The sequence below is a fragment of the Somniosus microcephalus genome, chromosome 11 (assembly GCF_052327205.1).
Source record: "Somniosus microcephalus isolate GS21.2 chromosome 11, FLI_Smic_1.0, whole genome shotgun sequence".
Lineage (NCBI taxonomy): Eukaryota > Metazoa > Chordata > Chondrichthyes > Squaliformes > Somniosidae > Somniosus > Somniosus microcephalus.
The window spans coordinates 16,367,599-16,382,516 of NC_140997.1; the positions used below are offsets into that span (position 1 = coordinate 16,367,599).

The 14,918-nt window shown below is 45.2% G+C and overlaps 1 protein-coding gene across 2 annotated transcripts in view; it reads right to left on the reverse strand.

Annotated features, from left to right (window-relative positions):
• Positions 1 to 14,918, reverse strand: part of lmf1 (lipase maturation factor 1) — a 449,408-nt gene that overhangs the window by 170,818 nt on the left and 263,672 nt on the right. The window contains exon 1 of one of the 2 annotated variants that reach the window (XM_086000258.1): positions 2,301 to 2,419. The exons of the other annotated variant lie outside the window; for it this stretch is intronic. The gene's annotated coding sequence lies outside the window, so the exon portion shown is untranslated. Of the gene's footprint in view, positions 1 to 2,300; positions 2,420 to 14,918 lie in introns of those variants that run through there. 2 annotated transcript variants of the gene reach the window in all.

The following is a 14,918-nucleotide window of genomic DNA, read 5'->3' on the forward strand; positions in this document are numbered from 1 at the left end:
CTAGGAGCTTAGCGGGGTGGTGTTGTAAGAGGGGGCACAGGATATGTCAACTGATGTCCTGAGCGCTAATCCAGGTTCTTTTCAGTTTAAAATGTTAGAAGCAGCAAGGGCAGCACTTGGCGAATCAGGTAATATTTTGGCCGCAAAGTTGAGCAAAGAACATAAGAAACAGGAGCAGGAGTAGGCCATTCGGCCCCTCGAGCCTGCTCCGCCATTCAGTAAGATCATGGCTGATCTGATCTTGGCCTCAACTCCACTTTCCCTGCCCGCTCCCCATAACCCTTGACTCCCCTGTAGCTCAAATATCTGTCTATCTCCGCCTTAAATATATTCAATGACCCAGCCTCCACAGCTCTCTGGGGAAGAGAATTCCAAAGATTCACGACCCTCAGAGAAGAAATTCCTCCTCGTCTCCTTTTCAAATGGGTGACCCCTTATTCTGAAACTATGCCCCCTAGTTCTAGATTCCCCCACGAGGGGAAACATCCTCCCTGCATCTACCCTGTCGAGCCCCCTCAGAATCTTATATGTTTCAATAAGATCACCTCTCATTCTTCTAAACTCCAATGAGTATAGGCCCAACCTGCTCAACCTTTCTTCATAAGACAACCCTTTCATCTCTGGAATCAACCTCGTGAACCTTCTCTGAACTGCCTCCAATGCAAGTATATCCCTTCTTAAATAAGGAGACCAAAACTGTACTCAGTACTCCAGGTGTGGTCTCACCAACACCCTGTACAGTTGTAGCAAGACTTCCCTACTTTTATACTCCACCCCTCTTGCAAAGGCCAACATTCCATCAGCCTTCCTAATTACTTGCTGTATCTGCATGCTAACTTTTTGTGTTTCATGTACGAGGACCCCCAGATCCCTCTGTACCACAGCATTGTGTAGTCTCTCTCCATTTAAATAATAATTTGCTTTTTGCCATCCTAAAACTGTGCCTCCTCCACTTGGAGCCATGCGAGTGGTGGGAGGGGGATGCATGGGACCGCAGAGAATGGTAGGGACAGGATTGCCCCTAAAACTACTGCAAGAGAGGAGGTAGAGCCAGAGCAGTGGACAATGGGGGGAGGGAGTGAGAGGAAAAAAGCTACAGCACTCAGGATGGGCCTGGGAGGGAGAAGAGGCCAGAGGTTAGAGGTAAAAGTGCCCAGGGGGAAAATGAACCAACGGTAGGATCGGATTGTGGTCCAGGGCGTCACAAAGCTAGCATGAACCAATCAGCAACGTTAAACACTCACCACAATATTATGTCCTTCATTTCAAGTAATGTTAATTATTTATATTTTTACCCCAGCAACACCCCTCGCACCACTGGGTTTCTCAATGGGAATCCCCATATTGGACATGTTTGGAAGGGGAGGAGAATCTACATAGGGATGCCAGGTAAGTCAGGCTGCAGGAGTAGCGTTCTGTGACCCAGGATCCCAAACAGTAGAATTTGCTATTTGTTCGATCCTCTCCTTTTATTTGCATCCCTACTACAATGCTAAGAACATAGGCAATCCAAGAGTAATGGTGAAGTAGAAGTTTCTGAATTAAGGCCATCATTGCCACACATTTTTAGGAATAATACCGTAATATAAATTGAATAATAATGCACCAGCACCAGTCTGGTGTCGATACACAGCACCAAAATGAACATCACACAGTTAAATGTTGAATAAATAATTGGAATGGGGAGAGGGAGAATCACTGGCTTCGATTTTTCATAGTGGTACTAAAATGCTCATTAGAGAGTAGCATAGCAAGAACTTCGAATCAAGTATGTTCAGTTTCATTAGCTCTTGCAAGCCTGCTAGGAAAATGATGAGCAAAAGGAAATGACTGAATTAAATAAATGTATGGAACCAGAGATTATTTCTTCATTCAGGAACGTTAGGCGTCCCTGAACAACTGTAACCTTTCTTTTTTTGTTAGGGGAGAGGCAAAAGAATTATTTCTACAATCCCAATTGGTTGATTTTGGAAAGAAAGATCATGAACTTCAAATAGTTATTCCGAGACCGTTGATGCTTTTGTAGTACTTCTCTAATAGACTACCTAGTTGACATGAACACAAAGCACTTGTACTTGCTGGAACTAGACAGGATCAGCAGCGGAACGAGATACTGAAGGCTGACTTTCAGAAGGTTGGGGAAATGCCACAGGACATTAGAAGTGGAAGATGTACTTAACATATTTTTAAACTTGGACTACATGTGTTTACTTCCGACATGTCCATTTTCCTCACATACGGTATGACAAAAATATATCCGCATTGCCAATAAACAAGAGTGATAATAATCTTTGCAAAACCTGGAATTAATAAACTCGTTCTTGTACTCGTATTAAGTGAGCACGGATTCCCTCCCCGAGGACACTACCGCATCCTTCCTTCCTCTTCCAAGACCAATGCAGGAAGCAGCCAGCTATGTCTAGAAGTTCACCAACTGCACCGGGTAAGGGTCACAGAATTATTACTTCCCGGGTCAGCGAGGCGCATGTGTTTGAAACGCTTCTCGAGGCATTTCCTCAGGGGAAGCAATTCAATGTTTCTGTGGTGTCAGATCCAGCCAGCGTTCACTTGCTGTGATCCTTCCGTTTGCAGGTTACAATTCCTTCAATTGGATATCACAAATATTTTATTATTTTTCTCTTCAGTCACTTTGTAGATTTAGCAATCTTCAAAGGGCTTTAACATAAATTGGAAGCACAGAGAGACAATGGTCAGAAAAATGGTTGTTGCTGAACACTAAGGGGGGAAAAATTGGGTTGGTTTGCGCCTCTTGTTGGCGCTAACGGGGCACAAATCCCCTAGAGCCCGGACGCAGCGCTGCTAACGCCTCCCGCGAAGTTCAGCGGGAGGTTAACGGCGGCAGTAGCCAGTAGCGCCCTATGCCATGACGTCATCACCGTGCGCAGCGTCCCGGCCGCAAACTTCCCTTGCGCCCCCTGACCTATCGCCGCACGACAGGATCAGGGGGCAGTCTGGCAGCGGCGCAAGTTAAAGGGCAGGTGTCGGGCGGCCAGTTTTATTTTGGCCGACTGCCAGCCCCGGCCCCCTTTCATTTTGTATGCGGGGTGTCGGCCGCGATCGCGTGCCGGGCTGCTTTCACGGCACCACGTTCCCCGGTGGTCCGGCAGGGCCCCGGTGTGCGTAGTGCTAGGCCCCTCCCCTTTTATCAGGGGAGGAGACCTGCAATGATGCGGCGGCACGTAGCACTGTGAAATTCAGTAGCAGCGCCCCATGCAGGAGGTGGAGCGCTTTCCAGTAGTGCCCCGCCTCCTGCTTGGGGCGCTACGACTGAATTTACAGTGGGGGGTGGCGCTAACATTTTCGGGGTGCTGGCAATGTTAGCGTCCCAAAATGGGCGCCACCCAATTTCCCCCCCCGCCCCCGAGGGCTTTGCACAATTTGGAAACATTAAGTATCCTAGATTATGTTTGTCAGTCAGGTTGAAGCCTAATAATATCTTGTGGATAGCATTTCAATGTGTTGTAGATGTTAGAAAGTCTTTAATATAATGCCATTTTGCAATTTTCATTAACTGGACTCTTAAAGGACAAGGACAGCAGGTGCATGGGAACACCACCACCTCCAAGTTCCCCTCCAAGTCACACACCATCCTGACTTGGAAGTATATCGCCGATCCTTCATCGTCACTGGGTCAAAATCCTGGAACTCCCTCCCTAACAGCACTGTGGGAGTACCTTCACCACACGGACTGCAGCGGTTTAAGGCGGCGGCTCACCACCACCTTCTCGAGGGCAACTAGGGATGGGCAATAATTGCTGGTGATGCCATGTCCCAAGAACGAAAAAAAAATCTCAGTTTCAGTGAACGTATCGTGCTTTAGTTAATACTGAATCTGCTCCCTTGAGCTTCAACAGCAGCAACTTTCATTTATACAACAACTTTAATGTAGAAAAATCACTTACGCCATTGAACACTCAACTCTCAACCAGAAGAACATGGATTTGAGTCCCAGGGTTACCCATTATTCAAATTTTCTTTTCTTCATGTGGAAATGTTTACACCAGGCTACTAGAGCACAGGTTCTTGATCTAGGGTCTCTAGGAGGAATCAGGTAGTTTGCGACACCAACAGAATTCTGTATTTGTTGACTTACGAACACACTGGCCCGGAATTTGCAGAAAGCGACGACACTCGCCACTGACCTTGAAGAAAGCTGCCCACAAAGATCTAGCGATCTCTACGGCGTCAATTTCAGCTCTTCCGACCTTAGTTTGAATCTGCCGCCAAATCAAGCGAATCTCCAGCGTCCAGCAACAGTGATGTCATCAAGCAGGATAAGCATTGAAGAATTCTCACAGACAGCAAACCAGGAAGTAAAATGCACAGATTCTAATTTACTTTTAATAAGAGAGCAAAATAAAGATTGGGTCATACACATAGGATTAAGGAAGAAACTGAAATATGATAAACAAGCTTTTAAAAAAAATATTAAAAACTTGTAATTCTTAATCATATTAATGGAAAAATTTGACATTCCACAAATATAAGATTAATTTTTCAGGGCCAAAAAGGTTGTTCAGCAGTCAGTACGCTGTTAAAAACCCAGTTACGCCTCTTTCAACAAGTCATAGCGTTTTAGGTTTTTTTTTTTAACAGCAATATTCCAGTGTAAAAGGGGAAGTTTTTGTCAGTTCAAGTGATTTGGAATTTTTTTTTTTTATTCGTTCATGGGAAGTGGGCATTGCTGGCAAGGTCAGCATTTATTGCCCATCCCTAGGTTGCCCTTGAGAAGGTGGTGTTGAACCACCTTCATGAACCGCTGCATTCCGTGTGGTGAAGGTACTCCCACAGTGCTGTTAGGGAGGGTGTTCCAGGATTTTGACCCAGCGACAATGAAGGAATGGTGATATACTTCCAAGTCAGGATCGTGTGTGTCTTGGAGAGGAACTTGGAAGTGGTGGTGTTCCCATACGCCTGCTGCCCTTGCCCTTCTAAGTGGCAGAGGTCGTGGGTTCGGGAGGTGCTGCTGAAGAAGCCTTGGCGAGTTGCTGCAGTGCATCTTGTAGATGGTACACACTGCAGCCACGGTACGGTGGAGGAAGTGAATATTTAAGGTGGTGGATGGGGTGCCAATCAAGCAGGCTGCTTTGTCTTGGATGGTGTCAAGCTTCTTGAGTGTTGTTGGAGCTGCACTCATCTAGGCAAGTGCAGAGTATTCCATCACACTCCTGACTTGTGCCTTGCAGATGGTGGAAAGGCTTTGGGGAGTCAGGAGGTGAGACACTCGCCGCAGAATACCTAGCCTCTGACCTGCTTGTTGCCACAGTATTTATGTGGCTGGTCCAGTTAAGTTTCTGGTCAATGGTGACCCCCAGGATGTTGATGGTCCAGGGGCGGTTGTTAGACACTCGCTTGTTGGAGATAGTCATTGCCTGGCACTTGTGTGGCGCGAATGTTACCTACCACTTATCAGCCCAAGCCTGAATGTCGTCCAAGTCTTGCTGCATGCGGGCATGGACTGCTTCATTATCTGAGGAGTTGTGAATGGCGCTGAACACTGTGCAGTCATCAGCGAACATCCCCACTTCTGGCCTTATGATGGAGGGAAGGTCATTGATGAAGCAGCTGAAGATGGTTGGGCCTAGGACACTGCCCTGAGGAACTCCTGCAGTAATGTCCTGGGGCTGTGATGATTGACCTCCAACCACCACAACCATCTTCCTTTGTGTTAGGTATGACTCCAGCCAGTGGAGAGTTTTCCCCCGATTCCCATTGACTTCAGTTTTACTAGGGCTCCTTGATGCCACACTCGGTCAAATGCTGCCTTGATATTCTCTCACCTCACCTCTGGAATTCAGCTCTTTTGTTCTTGTTTGGACCAAGGCTGTAATGAGGACTGGAGCAGAGTGGTCCTGGCGGAACCCAAACTGGGCATCAGTGAGCAGGTTACAGGTGAGTAAGTGCTGCTTGATAGCACTGTCGACAACACCTTCCATCGTTTTTCTGATGATTGAGAGTAGATTGATGAGGCGGTAATTGGCCGGATTGGATTTGTCCTGCTTTTTGTGGACAGGACATACCTGGGCAGTTTTCCACATTGTCGGATAGATGCCAGTGTTGTACTGGAACAGCTTGGCTAGAGGTGCGGCTAGTTCTGGAGCACAAGTCTTCAGTACGACAGCCGGGATGTAGTCAGGGCCCACAGCCAGTGCGCTCAGCCGTTACTTGATATCACATGGAGTGAATCGAATTGGCTGAAGACTGGCTTCTGTGATGGTGGGGACCTCAGGAGGAGGCTGATATGGATCATCCACTCGGCACTTCTGGCTGAAGATGGTTGCAAATGCTTCAGCTTTGTCTTTTGTACTCACGTGCTGGGCTCCACCATCATTGAGGATGGGGATATTCATGGAGCCTCCCCCTCCCGTTAGTTGTTTAATGGTCCACCACCATTCACGACTGCATGTGGCAGGACTGCAGAGTTTTGATCTGATCCATTGATTGTGGAATCACTTAGCTCTGTGTATAGCATGCTGCTTCCGCTTTTTAGCATGCATGTAGTCCTGTGTTGAAACTTCTCCAGGTTGGCACCGCATTTTTAGGTACGCCTGGTACTGCTCCTGGCATGCTCTTCTACACTCCTTATTGAACCAGGGTTGGTCACCTGGCTTGATGGTAATGGTAGAGTGAGGGATATGCCGGGCCATGAGGTTACAGATTGTGGTGGAATACAATTCTGCTGCTGATGATGGCCCACAGCGCCTCATGGATGACCAGTTTTGAACTGCTAGATCTGTTCTCAATCTATCCCATTTAGCACGGTGGTAGTGCCACACATGATGGAGGGGGTCCTCAGTGTGAAGGCGGGACTTCGTCTCCATAATGATTGTGCGGTGGTCACACCTACCAATACTGTCATGGACAGATGCATCTGCGACAGGTAGATTGGTGAGGTTGAGGTCAAATTGTTTTTTCCCCCGTGTTGGTTCTCTCACCACCTGTCGCAGGCCCAGTCTGGCAGATATGTCCTTCCGGACTCGGCCAGCTCGGTCAGTAGTGGTGCTACCGATCCATTCTTGGTGATGGACGTTGAAGTACCCCACCCAGAGTACATTCTGTGCCCTTGCTACTCTCCATGCTTCTTCCAAGTGGTGTTCAACATTCATCAGCTGAGGGAGGGCAGGAGGTTTCCTAGCCCATGCTTGGCCTGAAGCCATGAGACTTCATGGGGTCCGGAATCAATGTTGAGGACTCCCAGGGCAACTCCTTCTCAACTGTATACCACTGTGCTGCCACCCCTGGTGGGTCTGTCCTGCCGCTGGGACAGGACATACCCAGGGATGGTGATGAATGATTTTGGGACATTGGCTGAAAGGTATGATTCTGTGAGTATGACGATGTCAGGCTGTTGCTTGACTAGTCTGTGGGACAGCTCTCCCAATTTTGGCACAAGTCCCCAGATGTTGGTGAGGAGGACTTTGCAGGGCCGACTGGGCGTGTCGTTGTCGTGTCTGTAGCAGTGCCGAGTGGTCCATCCGGTTTTATTCTTATTGTTTTTCGTAGCGTTTTTTTTACAACTGAGTGGCATTTCAGAGGACAGTTAAGAATCAACATATCAGCCAGACCAAGTAAGGACTGCAGATGTCTTTCCCTAAAGGACATTAGTGAACCAGATGGGTTTTTACAACAATCCGATGGTTTCATGGTCACCATTACTGATACTAGCTTTTTATTCCAGATTTATTTAATTAACTGAATTTAAATTCCCCAGCTGCCGTGGTGGGATTTGAACTCACGTCTCTGGATCATTAGTCCAGGCCTCTGGATTACTAGCCCAGTGACATTACCACTATGCTACACGGGCAGCTGGTAGATCTGGAAGGGGGTACGTAATAAGTAAAGTTTGGGAACCTCTGTGTTAGTGGAAAACCAGTCTGATCAGTTTAAAAGGGATGAAGTGGAAATTCATAGTTACTTAAAACCAATGCATTTACATTTTCAAGGTTTTTCTTTTCATATTCTAAGAGCTTGAAATAGCTGGAAACATCTCAGTGGAAATATTGTCTGGTACAGGAGATTCCAGAGGGAATCTACTCAGCACTGTGCCTGCTTTTTCACAGTTGCCACAATGACCTTGACAATAATTAAAGTGCTAGAAAGAGATCATTATCGTTTCAATGCTGCTGCGCTGGTACACAGCTTACAGTATCCAAAGACAAAATTTTATAGGCAACACGGCAACGCCGGTCTGAGACCGGCAGCAGCAGCAGCGAGAGGTTTCCAGATTTATTCAGCTGTCGTGGTGGGATTTGAACACACGGCTCCGGATCATTAGTCCAGGCCTCTGGATTGCTGTATGCTAATTTTAAAGAGTGTTTTGCAATAGTAGCTGAAATTGTGTGTGTTATTTTGGAAGTTAGGATAAGGCGTCCTCTAATAGCACATCGTTATTTGCAGGAAGTCCTAAGAAGTGTGCCAATATTTTCAAGTGAAATTTTGAAAACCTCCACTGAATGTAGGACCGATTTACTTTGGAGAAGGGGCAGGAATGAGCAGGAATAAATCATGTCTGGCCCACTACTTCTCAAACAGTATTTCTTACTAATCTTGGAGCTGCAGGGATACTGGTTCCGCACCATTCCACGAATCACACTTCTCTGCCTCTGCAGCTGGAGAGCATACATTGCAAAAAAAAACTTCGCAAGGAGCGGGGAAAAAAATTGAAAAGTTACTCTGAAAATAAACAGTTAAATCAAACTTGGACAACATTGCATCTCCGTCGGTTGAAAGTGAGTCACTGTAAAACCACGTCTCAAATTTTTTTGTTCGTGGAAAGAGAATCAGGAGAAAGGTACACCATTTTCACACAACGATGTCCCGTCTCAGAGTCATGTTGACGTGCTTGCATGAGATTTGTGCCATCGTGTTGTGCATTTGTGAAGAAATAGGTGTTGACACGTACTTCTTTGGCCCCGCAAGCCAGAAGTTGGACCGCTAAGAGTCCCGATCATCCAGTAGCGAATTTGGACGGGTCACATTGTCCGCATGCCCGATACGAGACTCCCAAAACAAGCGCTCTACTCGGAACTCCGGCACGGCAAGAGAGTCCCAAGTGGGCAGAGGAAACGCTTCAAGGACACCCTCAATACCTCCTTGAAAAAGTGTAACATCCCCATCGACACATGGGAATCCCTGGCCCAAGACCGCACAAAGTGGAGGAGAAGCATCTGGGAAGGCACCAAACACCTCAAGTCTCTTCGCCAGGAGCAAGCGGAAGCCAAGCGCAGGCAGCGCAAGGAGCGCACGTCAACCCAAGCACCCCACCCACCCGCCCCTTCAACCACCGCCTGCCCCACCTGTGACAGAGACTGTAGGTCCCGCATTGGACTCATCAGTCACCTGCGAATGTGGAAGCAAGTCATCCTCGGTTCCGAGGGAATGCCTAAGAAGAAGAAGTTGACACGTACTTCTTTGGCCCTGAAAGCCAGAAGTTGGACCACTAAGAGTCCCGATCATCCAGTAGAGAATTTACGCCAAAATTTGCTGGAGAACTCATTAAAATACACCACAGAGAGAACAATGGTGATTCGTTGTGGCGTAGCCAATGGCTACTGACAACTGTTTGCTGTCAATTCTGATTTTGATCACTTGTACAGTGTTGCCTGAGTCGTGCACTTCTAAAGCTGTTTTATAAAAGCCCATGCTCAACTGGCAAGTCCCGTTTTGAGAATTTACCACAAATCTGTTAATCAGGTTATTTATTTTGTTTTGTAATGTTATCCCTGGGTGTAATATGGGCAGCCCGTGTGTGGCTGTAGGTACCTGAGCTAATTGAAGGCTTCTAAATTGTAATTGTTTTCAGATGTTGGTCAGTTAATTCATTTCAAAGCACGCGTCCTGTGCTTTGCAGTTCAAATACATTAAAAACTCAATGCAAGATACTTTAGGAAGTAATTATTTAATAATTCATTTCTCAGATACCGCTGCCTTTAAATTCAGAGCAGCTGCACAGTCTCGAATAGTTGTCTTAACTCATTAAACAGAATCATAGAATAGTACAGCACAGAAGGAGGCCATTTGGCCCATCGAGTTTGCACCGGCTCTTTCGAAGAGCAATCCAGTTAGTCCCACTCCCCCCAGCTCTTTCCCCATATCCCTGCAATTTTTCCTCCTTCAACTATTCATCCAATTCCCTTCTGAAGGCTACTATTAAATCTGTATCCAACACCCTGTCAGACAGCGCATTCCAAATCCTAACCACTCGTTGCGTAAAAAGGTTTTCCTCATGTGCCCTCTCGTCATCAACCCTTCAGGCATTGGAAACAGTTTCGCTTTATTTACTCTATCCAAATTCTTCATGATTTTAAACACCTCTATCAAATCTCCTCTTAGCTCTGCTCCAAGGAGAACAACCCCAGCTTCCCTAGTCTATCCACGTAACTGCGAACCCTCATCCAAATAGACCAATTTATTCCAGTAACACAATATTTACCGACGCACTATCGCATTGGATTGGAGTTGAATGTATTTATCAATATGAATTCCTAAAGAAACATGTATTTGGGTCGATAGCCCTGTTAAAATTAGCGATCGACACTGTTAGGGGACCGGTGAATCGATACAACCATTAAACGGCTTTCAAAATTTCAATTCCATTTAACAGGAAACTTTTCGGCCAGCTAAAATGCCGAGATAATTATTGTTGTATGAGCTGAATAAAATCGGCCAAGATCAGTCAAAAGACCGAAAGGTCTTCGACCTGAAACGTTAACTCTGTTTCTCTCTCCACAGATGCTGCCTGACCTGCTGAGTGTTTCCAGCATTTCCTGTTAATTTTTCAGATTTCCAGCATCCGCAGTATTTTGCTTTTGCAGCAGCAAAAAGACATCTTTGTTTGGGGAAGTCGATCTAGGGGCAATATACAGGAAACTCTCGATTTACCGGCACCCAAACAACCGGAAATCTCGGTTAACCGGCAAAATTCAGGAGTAGGTTCAGTTAAGTTTTTCTTCATATTAGTGGCTGTTTCTTGATTCTTGATTCTTGGCTGTGTAATCGGGGGTTTCTGCACTTGTTGCTAAGCAACAGGGACTCTTGGTCTGTGGCCAGGGTTCCTGCAGCTGTTGCTAAGCAACAGGGAAGCCTGGATTTGTTGCTGTGTACGGAGCTCTCACACCTTTTAACTATAACTCTCTGTAATCCGGACTTTTTGATAAACTGGCACCACGCCGGTCCCGGATAAAAAAAAGTTTCCTGTATCAGGCCACTGCCAGGTCAAGCAGCAGCAGAGAGCAAAGCAGCGTTAATCCAAAAAATTGGAAATCACCTTTGACTTTATCGGGGTGGGGGGAGGGTGGTGTGGTGTGGAACGATGACAATGGAATTCGGCACGGCTCACGGAGGGGCAGCGCTAAGGGTCCCCAAGAAATGTTGGCGTGGCGTGAGTAAGGGCCTGGTTCTCTCGCGCCATAATTTCCTGGAAATGGTAATGGCGTGCACCGGAGATTCGCCATATTTCCAGCAAATTCCGGCCCAATACTGTACATAGGCTTTAAGCGTACACAACATTTGCATAATTTTTTCGCTCTTTATTTTCTCTCTCAGCCAACTTTCCAGGCAATTCCAATCAATTAGCTGACAGGTCAAATGCACTTTGAACAGGGGGGACTTGCCCTGGGTAACTCTTTCTCCCAGACAAACTGGAGCTACTGGTGACCCAGCCAGGAACTGGGGAAGGGGAGGCAGGAAAAGCGCCCGTGAAGAGAATGCAATTTGAATGAATGCTAAAACAGGGATTCAAATTCAATGCTAAGTTTCTCTGAAAAAGAGTCTTATTTTCATGAGCGTTGACTGGTAGAAGGAACGATTGGGAAAAACCGAAGAATTTCCTCCCTGTCAACACTGGGAGGAAATGTCAGGACTGGAGAGTTATGATTACAAAGAGAAATTGCATGCCCACTTTATACACAGAATTGTGTTTATTATTTTTTAAGACGCGAGCTGTGTCAAGTTGGATCATATTTTTAACCAAATGATTGAGACTTGGCAGATAGCGCTGCCTTGGATTATGCCTCATGTTGGATGATCGTAAACCTAAATTTCACTACCGTTATTCATGCAACATCCCACTCTCCTGACTGAAGGGAGTTAGCCTGGGCACAAAAAGATATCTAAAGGGGAGTGGTGGAAAACGTGGCGAATACTTAAATGAATCCTTTTCTGGTTTAACTACAATTTTAAAAAAAATGAGCAGATCTCCCATTTTTTTTTAAAGGGAAATCGGATGATAAAGTCTTTTATAATGAGAAGAGTATTCCACCATATGATACATAAGGTATTATTGATACAGCTGTGTTTATCTGACCTGTTCCTTTTAGGACACAACATCCAATTGTTGTAAATAGGCACGCCCTGAGGTCAATTAGATGTTAATTGATGTTGATCAGGGATGTCGGCAGATTGGCAGTCGCGGGTAAATTCCTGCTTCCAGAAGAAATTGTCTCTCTTTTATATTTTTGACACTTTGAAGTGTGATTTCTGAAGGACGACAGACTTCCTAGATCAAGTCCCACTCCAGAGACTTGATCACAAAAAATCCAGGCCGACACGTCAGTGCAGTAGTGAGGTGCCGTCTTTCGGATGAGACGTTAAACCGAGGCCCCGTCTGCGCTCTCAGGTGGACGTAAAAGCTCCCACGGCACTATTTTGAAGAAGAGCAGGGGGAGTTCTCACGATGTCCTGGGGCCAATATTTATATTTATCCCTCAACCAACATCACTAAAACAGATTATCTGGTCATTGTCACATTACTATCTGTGGGAACTTGCTGTGCGCAAATTGGCTGCCGCGTTTCCTACATAACAACAGAGACTACACTCCAAAAAGTACTTCATTGGCTGTAAAGCGCTTTGGGGTGTTCGTGGTCGTGAAAGGCGCTATAGAAATGCAAGTCTTTGTTTCTTTCTTTTAGATTAAGACATTTATACACATGACATATTTAGATGGGGCATTTCTGTTAAAAATGTGGAAATAGGAATTTATAATGGTAAAAAATAACAAAAAGCGTTACCAAAAAAAATGACAAGAGCAAGTAGGGTTTGGTAGACTGGAAGTGCATGCCGATGAAAGATTTCTGTATGTGTGTATAGACGTGTGTGTGCGTGTATGCCAATGTTCTCTTCTTCCCATCACATGGTGTAGTAGGTGTGATGTTACAACTCCGACAAAGAATCTTGACAATTGCAATTTAAGCTCCAACTTCAAAGGAGGCGCCAACATATCTGAAGTAGGAATTCTAGATGGAAAGTGTCACTCGTAGTGCAGATACAAGAAATAAGAGCTTGTATATATTACTGTATAACATCTAACTGCATTCAATTTAATCTTGGGTTGGTGGCCTCATGGTTTATTCTGTAATCTCTCAAATCCTTCAAATGAGTTATATCCTTGTAACACAGTCACAGTTTTCTCTCTCCCCGTTTTATTTGTAGATATGAGGTGCTGGTCGCGTCCTTCAAATGTTACTTAATATTCTATTTACTTTTTAATCTTGTAAAGTGCTGCCTGCTTTCACTGAACAGTTGGCAGAAATGGTGGATGCATTTCACAGTATTTTCAAAGTCATGACTGGTACAATAATAGGACACAGGAAGACATTTCCAGACAACTGTATTGAAGCCTCATCCAGAAGTGTCTGAAGTCTTGGTCCTTGATTTCCTTTAGGCCTCCCAAGAGGTCTGTCTAGCAAAGGAGTGTTATAAATCTCATCATCATAAAGAAATGACTCATGAAATAACACTGGATGGCCAGCTGGTGGCGCCGTCCAAGGAGTATAAATACTCAGGCGTGGGCCCACCTTGCCCAGGGACATTTTGTAAGACAGGAACTAGTGAAGTACAACTAGACCTCCATGTTCTGAAACAAGTTGATTAAAGCCTTGCTTTATGCTCAAACCAAGGGCGTAGTGAGTTTTATTGTGTCAAGGAGTATCTGCTGTACTTGGGCTTATTCCTGACAAATGGTCATCTTTCAGGGATGATTGCCTCTGAGTGTTAAGTAGAGTGCATAAAAAACTTTTGGAAACCTCTTGAAATGAACACATCTATGGAGGCAGAAACTGTAATCAAATCATTCCTTTTATATCTGAAAGGAGACATTAATTCAGAAAAGCATAACCGTAACTTATCTTGAAAATACATCACCGCGGACATAGTTCCTTTTGGAAGATAGTGTACTTTCTCACTCGCTACCCCCTTCGAAGATTTTCTGAAGTCTCCTACTGGCAAACTGAAGATTAATCCTGTCCATCTTGAGAACCCCTAGAGGCTGCAAACTTCTGATACCGTGCGGATGTTCTGCAATCACGTGACTTAAACAGGAACATCTGGCTATCATATCATAGTGAAATAGCATCTCCAAGGTATAATAAAAATCAAATGGCTGTTTGACCTACAATTATAAAGCCATTCCTTTAATATTCTGCAGGCACTTTGTTATTAGCCAACACAAGTAGTATTTTAGAAATATATTACCAAAATATCGAACACCTTTAAACTTCTGAAGAATTTCTTGGAAGCACAGGCATGAATAATAGCTGAAGATGTCGGCACTTTGGTTGTTTTGAGTTCTAGTCAGCTAAGGAACGACATCAAGTAGCAGCACAGAGAATATGGCCCTTATCACAAAGATTAATTCATAACAGTCCGTGAGTGGAGGAGTTCCCAAACTGTGGTACGCGTACCCCTGGGAGCATGCAAGACATCTCTTGGGGGGGGGGGGGTATGCGGGAGAAATTGTCTAATGGTGGATTTTATTTATTAATTATTTTATTGATTTATTTATTGCATTTTTATAATGGGCCACTCAGACGAAGCTTTAAAACTCTGGGAATTTGTTATATAAAGTAGTTAATTTACTTCAAGATGTACCAATGAGAACACAGATACACAGGGACGATG